Source organism: Macrosteles quadrilineatus, unplaced genomic scaffold, assembly GCF_028750875.1.
Source record: "Macrosteles quadrilineatus isolate MER2022 unplaced genomic scaffold, UCM_ALF_1.0 Scaffold_4__1_contigs__length_99947679, whole genome shotgun sequence".
Lineage (NCBI taxonomy): Eukaryota > Metazoa > Arthropoda > Insecta > Hemiptera > Cicadellidae > Macrosteles > Macrosteles quadrilineatus.
Window position 1 is genome coordinate 61062058 of NW_026542597.1, and position 16104 is coordinate 61078161.

Genomic DNA, 16104 nt, shown 5'->3' on the forward strand with positions numbered 1-16104 from the left:
GTCGGATTGGGCTGAAATTTGGCATGATGATAGCTCACATTCCCGATTAACATATAGGCATATTCTTATTTCAAAAATCCTTTCGGGCTCCGCCCCAGTGGCTCTGGAGTTTCCCATGTTAACCTTATGAGGTAAAGGTATATATTTATTCTTTACTGTTTGTTTACCTTTGACTTGAGCTTTGAGCTGATTGAAAAGGTGTTTTATGATTATGAAAATTAAAGTGCTGTGAGGGCAATGAAGCTGATTTGTTATTAGGTATTGACAATTAAATGTTTTGCGTGCATGAATTATTAATAAAGTTTTAAAAGTTCACTTAACCTATATTTTTCGGATTCCTCAAGAAAGAGTGATTGTTAATAGGTTAATTGAACTTTTTCAAAGGCAATAACTTAAACTTAGACCTAAACTAAACTCAACTGAAAGGCCCAACTAACTTCTTAAAATAAACCTAGACCTACCACTACCAAAACTGCAATCTAACAAATTCACACACAAACACAACTCAACCTAACCTATTAACGATCACTCTTTCTTGAGGAATCCGAAAAATATAAAGTGAACGTTTAAAACTTTATAAATAATTTATGCACGCAAAACATTTAATTATCAATAGGCCTACCTAATAACAAATCAGCTTCATTACACTCACAGCACTTTAATTTTCATAATCATAAAACACCCTTTCAATCAGCTCAAGCCAAAAGTAAACAAATTGTAAAGAATAAACAAACACCTTAACAAAATTACAATGCACAGTTCGCAAGTCGCAACTGTTAAAAGAAACAACTATCTAACCAGGCCAATAAAGATATACGCTATAACACAAATAGCTGTTATCCCAGGATCTGTTCCAAGGCCTTCTGTGCATGTGGAAGCTGAGATGCTCGTGGGTACAGAACGTCGAGTAACCACCTAAAGTTGCAGCCTCCCCGCCAGAACTGAAATATTCTGCCACTAATAGGGGCACTATATTATGCAGCTATAGGCTACCATAGGCTACAACCCCACTATGGGGGTGAGAGGGACAGTGAGACTGGTCGGAGAATACGTGTAGCGGATCGCTACAATAGCGCAAGTCACATGACTACGATGCGCGCGCAGTCACCCGGGTAGGCACGCGCAGCGAACCAAGAGCAGTACAGTGTAGTGTCGAGCGCCTGGAGCTGTACATCTAACTGGATAAGTAACTGTAGCCTAAGATGTCTAGCTAATAGAAGTAGGGGTTGGGGAAGGGTGTAGGTTAGGGCAGGAGTAATTAAATTATGTAACTTATTGGATTCTGGAATGGTCGTGGTCTGGCAATTAATATCATAAATTAGAATTCACATTTGCTAAGTCTAGTAACCTTTTTCACGAATTAGAATAAGTCCATATATATATATTTCTCTGTTCACTATATTATAATTAGATACATTAAGAACATAAAAGCTGGCTGTGATAGGCAGCTAAGGTAATATTGTGCACTTTGACGAGCTAAATTAATTCCTTGCAATAGAGTTGGGTTTCGACAGAAAATGTGCGTGATTTGGCAGTGGTTAGAGGAAGATATATAGGGCCCAGGTATCTTCATTTACACTCATACTACACCACATCATCACATATTGGTAGCAGAGCGTGGTTATCCGGCCAAAAATGCAATTTTAACAGAAATAGAATAGATTAAAACGTGTCTCAGACCAGCCAAGTGCTTTGTTCGGACAGGAAATCGACAGGCTGCAGGTCGGCACCACGTGGCGACCTGGAATGCACGAGCATGCATAGCTAGGCACGTCATGAAATGTGAATCAATATCATTCAGTTTATTTTATTTCCAAGGAAAATTTAAAAATCAATTTTAATGAGGATGTTTTAATTTCAAAGTAGAATTAGGAGAACTTTGGTGTTTTTTATTAATATTTTACCAAACCAAGTTGATAAATATGTTTAAATGCATTTATGTAATCACTCACGAGTTCGACATCAAGTCTGAAAGGCAGTAATTAAACTAAATATACCTCGACGACAGGCCGAATGAGTGTTTGATGAATATTTTTATTACGGAAAGCAAAAAATTAGGAGTCAAAGTGCACATCAGTGTAGTTGACAGGCCACGACCAACAAATCAAAATTTCAAAATTGGGGGGGAATTTTAAATTCATTTGTATGTCACCTCCCCAACCCCAAAAAGTCATAAATATCCCCAAAAATTTTTATTTCATAATTTTTACAGCCGAAAGGGTACTGCAGTGAATTAATTAATGATTAAAATAGTATTTTAAAGCGTAGTCTGACATATTTTAGTTGTAACTCATCACCTTAATTTAAGTTGTGTTTAGAATTTAAGTTGTTCAGCAAAGTTTTGATATTTGAGGTGGGCTAGTGAAAGTTGAGAGTCCATGTCATTAATAGGCCAGACAGACTTAGAACAGAACTGGAATGTTAGATAACAGAAGTTCAAAGATAAAGCGACGATTTAAGGCCAGATTTGTTATTTCCAAGCAAACATACACGATTTAAATATACATTACACACAGTTATTACAGGCTCATCTTAAACAAAAATACAAATAAATATATAAAATAAATATAAAAACAGAAAAACATTTAAAACGTAAAAAAAAATATATAATAATAATAAATGTAAAAAAAAATGTACTACATAATCAAAAGAAAGCCAAGAGCCTGTTTACAACATTTGCTTGAGTAAATCGTCACTTCGCAACATTTCAGTCAATTTAGGCCGTTAATTGACAGTGTTGATTCCTTCTGAATCGAGCCAAAACCACGGAGTCAACTCATTGTTCACATTAACAAATTATTAACTTACATAAAATTTCATGTAATTTCGTACAACAATAACACAGCAATCAGTACAGCAATAGATGTCGGATGTTACAGTTTTACATTTTGCAGTCCACAAAATTTCATTCACTCGCAGCGACCTTGAACATGCAGGCCCGACACTACAACCAAACAAAAGAATTCCGACATACCGACATGCCATTACCCTGCTACACTCTTTCGACCACCTTGATACCGTAATATGATACAAATTCAAATACTCGGCGATTCACTGACTAAACGTCTGGAATATTTTGTTAACCGAGAAGGTAGTAAATTAAAATTAGAATACAGTATGGGGATTTCAGGCGCAACAATTGGACAATTAAAGAAACAAATTAAAATCACAAATCCATATTTCAACAGTGAAATACCATTATTGTTGTGGATAGGAACCAATGACATATTCAGCAATACATCAATAACAAAGGTGACACAGCAATATGTATCATTGCTCAGGGTAATCAGGAAACGTTATCTAGGCAGCAGGTTGATACTGTTAGGATTACCATATTTCCCTAGGTCAGAATATACACCACACACAATAGATAAAATTACTCAATTCAACACATTTTTACACACATTGTCAAATCAAAATACCCAGCAAATTTTTCTAACACATGTTTTAAATTCAAATAAATATTATTTACACACGTACAGACATTCAAATCGTAGGGACGACATACATTTGAACAATATAGGGAATCAGATCTTAGTCAAACATTTGACACACCAATTGCAGTAAAATACAATCATTAGGCAAAATTCACACCTTTTTTTTTAAATAATTTCTCTCTTTGTCTTATTAAATTACAATTTGCCCAGCCCAAACTCTTCCCACCTGTTTGGTAAAATAGTTGATATCAAAAAGGTTTTTAGGTCTTGAATTTTTTTACTATTCAAATAATAGTAGATCAAGGCAAGATGTCCAAGATTTACGAGTGGGAAACAAAACCCACAGGGGTATCATGGATACGAGATTTTGATGCGCAAAGCGCAATTCTACAGTGCGAGAAGTGGGGCTTAACCCCAGCCAAGACACTGGAAGAAAATAGGGTCATTTTAAAGAACGCGGTGACAGCGCAAGTGCCAACGGTACCAGACACACCAAAACCCACGGAACAAAACACACCCATCTTAGCGGATCAGACGGCGGAAATGATTAGAATCACAGCCCAAGCCATAGGCGATTCAATCGCTCAAGCTTTATCTCAAAACAAACCAGTAACACAATCAACACACACCCACACAAACCCGAGATTAGTCGACGATCTAGCGTCGAAAGCTCCCAACTGCGACGGCACGGACACAAGCAAATTGTTAGCCTTCTTGAAAACGGCCATTCAAATTGAGAAATTAAAGTTAGCCGACGACAAATCAATCACAATAGCATTGTTACACAAAACAGCAGGGCAATTAAGGGATATTTGGACCATGGCATTACAGGAGAACTGGGAGGTCAAGGGTAAAACAATTCCTACTATAATTAGTACCTTTCTGCCAGAAAGGGCAAAACAACAGCTCCTGACTCAAACAGTCTATAGGGTACAGGGTCAATTCGAGTCACTTTCAGATTTCATTATCCAGGTGAAAGAATCAGCAGAAATCCTAATACCAACAGAATACGACTTACTGGAGGTAATATTGACAGGTATAAACGCGACAAATAGGGCACGTCTTGCGGGATTCCCGCCGCCGACCAAACTTGATGATTTAATAGCGCTTATCCCAAAATTAGAAGTTGTGAGACAGTTAGAGGAGGGTAGCAACTCGCAATCACGCCGATGGGAAACCAGAGCAGAAAATAATAGGCAATTTACACCTCAAAACAGGCAATTCGCACCTCAAAATAGGCAATTCACACCTCAAAACAGGCAATTCACATCTCAAAATAGGCAATTCACACCTCAACATAGGCAATACACACCACAATACATGCAACAGCCACATGGGCAACCAAGATTCCCAGATCGACCACACATGCAGCCAAGTACATACTATAGGACACCAGTGCATAACAGTGCATATCACGGCGCACCGAGGCAGGTCAATGACCCCACACACTACCGCCCGCCCACCGACACTACGAACCAACACACACCTACACACAATACACAGTTAAACTCCAGAGGAGGCCGATAATTGGCGCTCTCGCACCTCCGACACGTCATAGCGCCTATTCACACACAACAATCAACCAAGACACACACACACATAGCCATAAAAACAAAAATGCTCCAAACTTTCCTAAATTAAAAACATGTACAATACCAATTTTTTTCGGCGACATTGAAACAAATGCACTCATAGATACAGGTTCTACGACGTCAATTTGCTCACGATCCTTTTTTGATACAATCAAAAATAATCACTTAATTACAAAATCAATCACTCCGATCAATCAATTCGCTATTTCAGCCTCAGGCGACAAGGTAATTTTCTCACACATGGCAAAGCTACACTTTAAAATTAGACACTTCTCTTGGACATTCAGTTTCCTAATAGCACCTAAATTGCCAATAAACATTGTATTAGGGTTAGATTTCCTCACCAAAACAAAAGCAATCATAGACGTGGCGAATCACAATGTAACATTTCCATACGGGACAAGACCGGTCATGGCCATATTACACACAGACCAACACGATAGTAATCTACAAGAAGACAAAACTTACACCTTGGGCGATAATTTGACACCAAACCAGATACAACAAATACACAAACTATTACAGTCATTTCCAAACACAGTATCGAAACGATTAGGGCAAACAAAATTGATACACTACGACATAAAATTAAAATCTCAGCAGGTTGTAAGGAGTAGGCCGTACCAATTCGCACCGCCAAAACTCGAAGCATTACGTAAACAAATCGACGACCTATTACAAAAGGGCGTGATAAGACCATCATCCTCCGAATACAGTAGTCCAGGATTTGTAGTCCCCAAAAAAGGAAACAAAACGCGATTTGTAGTCAATTACAAAAAGCTCAACGACTTGATTAATTTAGAGTCTACGCCAATGCCAACCGTCGAATCAGCATTTCAATATCTAGGTCAAGCGAAGTGGTATACATTATTGGATTTGAACAGCGCATACATGCAAATACCGTTGACAGAACAAAGCAAAAAATACACAGCATTCGTCGTCCCATTTGGGGAATTTGAGTTCAACGTGGTACCATTTGGATTAGCCACAGGATCACAGGTTTTGACAAGGTTAATAGATAAAATATTTGGAGACATAAAATACAAATACATTTTCAATTTTTTCGACGACTTGGTAATTTATTCAAATGGGTCATTTTCAGACCATCTCAATCAAATAAAGGAAGTAATAACTAGATTACAAAACGCAGGTCTCACGATCAACCCAGAAAAAATGACTGTAGCATCTAATCACATCGAATTTCTAGGCCACATTTTTCGCAACGGCACAGTTACATTTGACACACAAAAAATTCAACCAATTCTTAACTTCCCAACCGGCCAACCCCCAAAAATGTCAAACAGATTTCTAGGCTAATTGGGATGACAGCGTATTATGCTAGGTTCATACCGAATTTCTCACACATTTCGGCACCATTAAACAAACTCAAACGCAAAGATACACCATTTGAATGGGGCTCTGAACAGGAAGCCGCCTTGCAAAGTATTAAAAAAGCTCTAACGTCACAACCAGTTTTAAGACTCCCAGATTTCAATAAAAAATTCATCCTACAAACAGATGGTTCAGGCACAGGACTAGGAGCGCAATTAGCACAGGCACACGAAGGTAGTTTATTACCAGTAGCCTACGCATCGAGACCACTAAGCAAACACGAAGTAAACAAATCCACAGTTGAATTAGAATGCCTAGCAGTCGTATTCGGATTGACAAAATTCCAACAATACCTCGAACACAGGGAGTTTACACTTCAAACAGATTGTTCAGCATTAACTTGGCTTCTAAATCATCCACGACAAGTAGGTAAAATTGCGCGATGGATAACATTCATTAACTCTTTCCAATTTCATTCTGAGCACATAAAAGGCAGTGATAATCCAGTCGCCGACTGTCTATCTAGGTTATACGAGGACGCCGACACACAACCAACAGTAGTAACACTAAACGATGACACTAATACACATTCAGTAAACATTTTGATGAAAATTCCAGAAGCTTTCAAAAACATCGACGAACATCAAAGAGACGACCCCACGTTGATCAAAATTATTAGGGACCCACATAGAAACCAGGCATATACAGTAAAGGACGGAGTGTTAATGCATTTAGCACCCGGCCAAAAGACACCACGAATAGTACTCCCCACGAAACTAATTGACATGATTTTCACATACTACCATTTAGCACCTACATCAGCACACCTAGGAATCAAGAAAACTATACATAAAATAAATCAATTTTTTTGGTCACCAAATTTAAACAAAATAATAGCCGACAAAGTCAGAACATGTCTCTCTTGCCAAAGATCCAAACAAGCTCCGAACACCAGGGTAGGCGAATTATCATCCGATCTAGCAACAAAACCATTCCAAAAAGTGTACATTGACTACGTAGGCAAACTTCCTAGGACAAAGTCAGGCAACTCATACCTACTATCTGTGGTGGACGCATTTTCAAAGTTTGTAATTCTTTTACCAGCTAGAAACGCGACAGCTGCCACCACAACTACACTTCTCACAAAACACATATTCTCACACTACGGTTTCCCGCAATACTTAGTATCAGACAACGCACCATCTTTCAAATCAAAACAAATGAAGGAAATGTGTTTAAACTTCGGAATCAAACACATATTTACATCACCGTACAACCCAAGCGCAAACAACGTAGAGAGAGTCAACAAAAATCTCAAAGTTGCTATGAGAATATATCACAATTCCGACAACCAAACATGGGATCAAAACATTCATTGGTTTCAAATAGCATTCAATTCCGCTCAACATGAAAGCACCGGTTCGACACCTGCAAGCTTATTTTTGGGGAGAGAAATAAACCATCCACTACAATTAGCCTGGGATTTAAATAAATTAATTGGGGAAGAACCTCAACCAACCACAGACAATCGCTGGCAACATGCACTTGATAACCTACGGAAGGCAAGAGAAAAACGCACACAATATTATAACAGCGGTCGTCAACCCAATCCTTACAAAGTAGGCGATTGGGTAATGTATAAAATGCACCCACAGTCCAAAGCAATAGACAACGTCAATTATAAACTCCAATACGCCTGGTCAAAACCGTGCGTGATTGACAGTTTCTCATCACCAGTGTCAGTAAAGCTAGTAAACCCCTCAACAGGTAAGATTGTGACAAAAGCCCACATTTCACAATTGAAACGATTTTTTCAACCAATTTATTAATCGAACGTCGTCGGAGTGCACAGTAGAACCTTAGCCTAGTTTAATTAGTTATAAGTAAACATCTAGCAAGAAATCTCGAGTAACTTGACTGACTACAACAATACTTAGCAACAATACTTCTCAACAATACGGTACACAATACAACCCCGGCACCGGCTGATAAGAGTGTCGAGAGTTGAGTCTAAGGCGTGTCTTTACCGAGGGCACGCTTACAGTTCTAGGCGCACTACTTGGCCGGAACCGGGAAACCAACAACAACAATACATGGCAAGTTGGCAGCGAAACACGTCATAGTGTTTGTAATTAATATATGCATTTCAATACCCCAGTAATCAACAACCTTTTCAATCCCCTTAAAACCTACAATCTGAGCAAAAGACTAATTTTTTTTTAAGAAATTTTTTATTTTTAATTTGCTCAAATTGGCTATGACGGGAATCGTTCGCCATAACACATTCTTATGACAGATTGCAACTGTCATATGAATAGTGCAGCCGACAGCTTACTTATGACAACAAACACTCACTAACAGTACTGGACTGAAAAATGACAACACATGAACGAGACAACTGACTACAGAACAAGCTAGACTTTAAACTATGGTAATTAGGCTAAGTAGAACTAAGTAGAATTAAGTAAAATTAAGTATTTCTGTGTTAATATAAGCAATTGAATCGCAAAGGTAAATACAACATTACATAAAAAGTATTAAGTAAGTAAAGTCATCCACGTATATTAAAATAAGATATATGGTATTTAGGCGTAATACAATCGTTATCAAAGTAGATAACAGCGCACACGACAATCCATATGTTTGTAAATAACAAGCAGAATTCTGAGCGTAGAAGAAGAGTTTATGTATTATATATTTATAAAGGGTAATTTAAATGTTTATTATGTGTTATACACTTGCATGCGTTAAAATAAAATACAAAAATATAGATAAATATATTTATGTTGCTGAGCGACAGAGAAGGAAATGGACTAGTAGGAAACAGACAATAGCAAGCGCCAGGCACGAGATAACACCGTCGTTATCAGTACAAACATCTGTTCCATTCAAACCTCTACTTCCGCCCTATATAAATAATCAAACCAAGCACCGATCAATCCTTCACATTGAAGGAAAATATTAAAACAATATTTGTTTAAAAAATTAAATTGTGCTAAGCCGTCGGTGAAATAAATAATTATTATTTAATACCTCTGTGCATAATTCTTGATAATTGGCACTAGAGGAGCTTCGAATGAATGTACACTTACAATAACACTATCATTCCTTACATCAACCAACAGATTTTCGAAACTCCATTCAACCATGAATAGCATCCAAACGGAAAGAGTGTATAATGTGTGTCACACTAGTTAATTAATTTATTATTAGTAAATCAACAGAAACTTAGTAATATATCTCCCAGTCAATCAAATCCATAGCATTTAAGTAGATAAACATTAGATTTTTTCCCTTTTATACTCAGTAAATTAAATTCCTTTTTTTAAATTAAGTAGAACAATTTCTTATTATTAGTAAATTCATTTAGATCATAAGTATCTATAGTAAACTTAAGTAGAGTAGTCGCGATCAATTTTTACCGAATATTTAGGGAATATATCAGTGATAACTAACATCAAAATAATTAATCATCAATCAAAACAATCTCCAAATTCACATCTGAGTAAACGTATCATCAACCTCATATCAACTTCAAAACCCAACGCATTTCATCCACCATTAAGAGGCGTCCAGCGATATAATTAGCGCCCCGAATTTAGTAAGGGCTCAAGAGCTAATTACGAAATTACGTCACATCACATCACAACAGTATACCTTCAAGAACTTCAGAACACTACTCCAGCTTCATTCATCAGTTTACACAACTTCATTCTTCATTCTTCATTCTTCCAACTACTCAACTTCAAGAAACTCATCAAACTTCAGCAACCTTCCATATTTACCAGCAATTACCAGCAATAACCAGACTTCAATACATCCATCTAATTTCATCAACCTTCAGTATTTCAACAACATTCCCAAATTCATCATCAATCATATATCCAACTTCATCAGCCAACAGATCTTCTCAACCCAACTTAATTAAATCTATCACTGATATACGCCCGCCCACATTTCTTAGAGCAGGTTTAGATTAAGCAATCCCACCAAACATAGTTATAAGAAATTCATTCAAAACCATAGTTACCTTTAGTTTATAAAAAAAAAAAAAAAAAAAATAGTTAATAGTTTATAAGCAAGACCGACACACATTATAACCTCAAATGAGTCAAACCAAAAGGAGTGCAGAAAACTGTTGGAACATTTCCACACCGACATCGATGTCACAACGACACAATCTCACGGCGAGCACAATAAAAATTAAAAAAAAAAAAAAAAAAAAAAAATTTCTTCGTCCTTCATCTTTCCCAAACCCCAAAATCACCCCAAAACTAGGAAAAGAAAAAAAAACAACCCCACCGGGGGGAGGATGTAGCGGATCGCTACAATAGCGCAAGTCACATGACTACGATGCGCGCGCAGTCACCCGGGTAGGCACGCGCAGCGAACCAAGAGCAGTACAGTGTAGTGTCGAGCGCCTGGAGCTGTACATCTAACTGGATAAGTAACTGTAGCCTAAGATGTCTAGCTAATAGAAGTAGGGGTTGGGGAAGGGTGTAGGTTAGGGCAGGAGTAATTAAATTATGTAACTTATTGGATTCTGGAATGGTCGTGGTCTGGCAATTAATATCATAAATTAGAATTCACATTTGCTAAGTCTAGTAACCTTTTTCACGAATTAGAATAAGTCCATATATATATATTTCTCTGTTCACTATATTATAATTAGATACATTAAGAACATAAAAGCTGGCTGTGATAGGCAGCTAAGGTAATATTGTGCACTTTGACGAGCTAAATTAATTCCTTGCAATAGAGTTGGGTTTCGACAGAAAATGTGCGTGATTTGGCAGTGGTTAGAGGAAGATATATAGGGCCCAGGTATCTTCATTTACACTCATACTACACCACATCATCACATACGGAGTGGAGTGATCAAGACCACTGGACTTACTTTATTGACCTAGCTGACCTGACCAGTGAGAGTGAATTGAATATTACGAGACCGAGCCGAGAAACGAGAAAGAAAGCGAGACCCAGAACGGAACGGAGTCCAGGAGACGTCCACCGACACAGGAATGGGCACACGGGAGGGACTAAGGCTAAAGGTGTAGTCATATCACCAGTGGCTAATGTATACTCTTGAGGCAACACGATTACCGTAACGAAACGTTGAGTTCTCAGCGGCGTTCGTGGCATAGTTAGTAGCGTTTCGATTTGATGATCTGGAGGTCCCGGGTTCGAATCCCGCTATGGTAACATCAACTTTTTGCCAACAAATTTTTCATATCAGCAAGTTTGGTTGGTTAGGTTAGGTTTAAAAAAAAAACCTAACCTAACCAACCAAACTTGCTGATATGAAAAATTTGTGACAGTTCAATTTTATAATACTAAATTTTAAAATTAATTAAAAATTATAAGTAATCATTAATTAGATTTTTATCTTATACAGTTTTAATATTAAGTTATCAGCAAGTCTGGTTGGTTAGGTTATGTTATGACAGTTTTATTTAAAAAATTAAAAATCTATATATATAAAAGACAAAGCCCTCACTGACTGACTGACTGACTCACTCACTCATCACTAATTCTCCTACTTCCCATTTACCTAGGAGGCTGAAATTCGGTACACCGATTCTTTGGGCATTAAATAGGACAACTAAGTAGTTTTTATTCTGATCGGGCTTTCGGGCTCCGCCCCAGGGGCCCTGGAGTTTCCCATGTCAACCTTATGATCTTACTAATATTATAAATGTGAAAGTTTGTGTGTTTGTTTGTTTGTTTGAAGTTCAATCACGCATAAACCACTGGACGGATTGGGCTGAAATTTGGCATGATGATAGCTTACATTCCCGATTAACATATAGGCATATTCTTATCTCAAAAATCCTTTCGGGCTCCGCCCCAGTGGCTCTGTAATTCCCCATGTTAACCTTATGAGTATTCATATTTAAAGGGAATTAAAGAATTTAGTCAGCTGTTTCAACTAAAAAAGTTGGTTTTATGATATGGAAATACATGAAAAAGTTTTTAAGATTTACCAACAGGGTGCAGCACTATATTTTTTTGCATTTATGAAAACAGCTAATTTGAACTAAGCAGCAACAAAAAACTGTGATTCGCAATGAGAACTGTCAAAGTAGGATTGTTTACAGTTATGTATATGTTTTTCATTTCATGAATAATTTGATATTTTGCGAATTGATAATTTATTTTTCTCTATTGTTTAGGTAAAATGGTAGAACATTATCCGGCTATGGTAGATGTGTAATACTATAGAATACTGTAAATTTAAAAAAGCAAATTTTATCAAACTGTGTCCTCCACCCATTGCAATCGCAAAGCTTGAGTATAACTGCAATAAGCATTTTATACTTATATTCCAACCCCGTACGAAGGACGGGTACTCTGCTAGTGTTTCATATAAGGAATTAATGAATCTTAACAGCTGTTTCAATTAAACAAGTTAGTTCTGTTCTATGATGTTCAATAGCATTAAAGTTACAAGGATTACCAACAGGGTGCAGCACTATTATTTTTACTTTCTCCCCCTATACCATAGTATATGGAGAAAGTATTGTTTTCGTCAAAATTTTCGAGTTTGAGTTTTGAGTGGATATATTCGTTTTGGGTCCCCCTGGACCCAAAAAAGTGGTTTTCGAAGTGATGTCTGTGTGTGCTTTCGTGCTGCATAAGCTGTGGGGACATGAGTGTGAATGTGACCAGACTGTGTGGACCTGGTCGCTTATGTGGACATCACACACGTCCACACAATTTTCACAGGAAATACATTAACTGTGTGGACTTAGTGATGTCTGACTAGTGGCGCTCCTACAGACTTTTTGGTGAACAAGGAAGGCTGCTGGCGGCTACTAGCAATGGGACTTGAGTGTTTGGCTTCCCAATTTCCTGATATAGAATACTCCTTGTACAACATTTCATAATAAATGAATAACCCAACCAACTATTTAAATAATTCTTACAGTTTGGTTAAACATAGCATAATTATCATTTATATATATTTATTTATCTATATAAATATTATTTTTTTTTAATTTTTATGCCACTTAACATTTTTTCATAGTTATTTATTTCACTATTTGTTCTTGTGATTCCATTTAGCTCATATTTTCATCCATCTTCTTTCATTTATTTATTTTTTCTATTTGATCAAATAGAATTAGATCAAAAGGTTAATTTAATTTATTCAGTTCATTGCACATTTATGTTTTTCTTTTCCATTAAATATTTGTGTACAATTTTTGTAAATACTTTGTTGGAATAAATATATAATTCATTCATCATAATAAATATAATGAGTGTGTGATATAATAAATCATTATGACATTTAAATGTTACATATATTATTCAATATAGTATTTAGTAAGTAAAAAAAACAATTTGCAAGATCCATTTGCAACAATTTGCAAGTGAATAGACAGTGCTGGCCAGACTTCACAGTTTTATCATTTTTTATTCTTTTTTTTATAATTTGATCAACATGACTATTTTTAACTATTGTGATTTTGACAGTATTTTAAAGAATCTTTTGACATACCACAATGTTAATACATTGATTATGGTTGCATAATTACTTGACGAAGTTCTAAGGAACGAAACTAGTCGTCATACCAGCAACTGTGGTTGGATGAGGTAATCCTTATATATTATTAATAAAACTTGTGTGTGTGTAATGGAAGCAAGTGGTTTACTAAGAACAAATAACAGAAGTCATTTGATTCATCGTTTTTGTCGTGAACGTGATGCAGGTGAACGTTTTCGTAAATGTATTTTTGTAAATAGCTAAAATCTTGTAAATAGGGGGATCAGTATTTTGTTTTGTCTTTAGTTTTAAGTTAGGATTAGTTAATTGACAAGAGTCATCCTGTAAAACAGTTTGTACTGAGGAGCGCTTGCTAATAAAGACATTTTTATTTATTTATTATTTCGTAAGTTTTTACAAAACATCAGGAAACATGAGGACAACGTTTTTTTTTTTATACTATCGTATGCCAGCCCAGTCATTCGATGAGCTTCTTCAGATCATGAGGCCTCAGATAACAAAAATAAAACACACATTTTAGGAATGATATTCTATGCTATCAGAATATTATTATGCCTGTATGTCCCACAGTGATAGCTGGCCGTGAACATTTTCGATAAACTTATCAACATTAAACATTTCTAGTAGATTCTAAACAACCTCACAACGCAACAGGATAGTTTGCACGAACCCCCGAGACTGAACGAGTTTTAGGTCTTTGTCTGGTCGTACTAAGATGATTGATTAATGCACTAAGTTAAATTTCAGTTGTGACAAAATTAGTCAGTACAGTTTTTTATCCCTGTCTTATTACATTCTTCCATTACAAAACCCATCATTAATTAAATGGCCATCATTAATTGTCTTTACTTTCTGGTTAACTGCGTCCTTAAGTACGGAATTTGTGAGTGTAGATGCTAAGTTTGAGAACGCATCACAAAAGAAATTTACACACACTAAAATCTGGTGATCAATAGTGGAAATAGGGAAATAGTGGAAATAGGGGCCACGACATAATATCACGACATAAATATTGGGAAGGTGGAATAAAACATTCTAGAATAGAAATATAATAAATTTAATGAAAATTGAATCCTTATGGGCAGTGAATCTTGTTAAATTAACATTTATAAGGTTTAATGTATCTAACGTTGTTGTCTCACCTGTGACATAAAAAAGAGCTTAATCAACAATAATTATGAACCACAGCTTGACACAGGGCCGTCCGAAGGGGGGAGGGGGGCACCGGGGCTAGTTGACCCGGGCGCCGCAGCAAATTTTGTTTGTGGTATTGTAGGTTTGCATGAATTGTAAAGGTTATCAGATTATGGCGTCAATAAATACGAATCTGAAAAATGAGGCAGTAGTTAACAATAATTTGTAACACTATAGGTGTAATCAAAATGTAAACGTAATGTGGTATGAAGCTTACATATGCGAATGCGACTAGTACTGGGGGGGGGGGCACCGCGACTAAATTTTCCCGGGTGCTAACAACCCTAGGGATGGCCCTGGTTGACAAAGCGTTTCGACATCTACATCATCCTAACAGTTTCTTTAGAACCGAACGGCTGCATTTTCCCGATAGATTCCGTTTTCCTAAAATTCATTCGTACGGACATAATTCATTTGAAAAAAATAGAAAGAATTCAATAATAAAGTGAATTACAATTACAAAATTGAGAAGACAAAATGTTTAACTTTCCTCTAATCGTAAGCGGTTGTCGTCAAGATGCTACCCCAACAAAACGCCACCATCTAGATGACCGAATGCTGGGTTGACTGTAGGTTGCAATTTAAGTGCCGTACCGACAGTATAGTCATTAATTAAAATATATACATTTTCCTTACGTCCGTCAGTAATTTTAATACGTGAATATGCTTTATTTCTTCTCATAAAACCTTTTGTACTGCCGTTGATTATGGACGCTAACTGACTACAAGTACAGGTAATGTATCATATATAAAGGGGGAGACGTGATTCTATGATAATATTTCTTTGTACTATCGCTCGCTGATTACTGTACAGAATCATCTTTTTCCTACCAGCATTAATCCATTTACACTATCGCCGATTATAGGCGCCAACTAGAGCTACAGTTCAACATAGTCAAGCTATAGTCAAATTTGAAACTGAATTGAGTACCTCATCTGAAAGGGCTTTCTGTTCAGAGACAAAGTCAGTTGGTGTCATAGATTAAGTCAAAATCAAATACAGCAAAGTATTTAATTTATATATTATTAATAGGCTTTATAA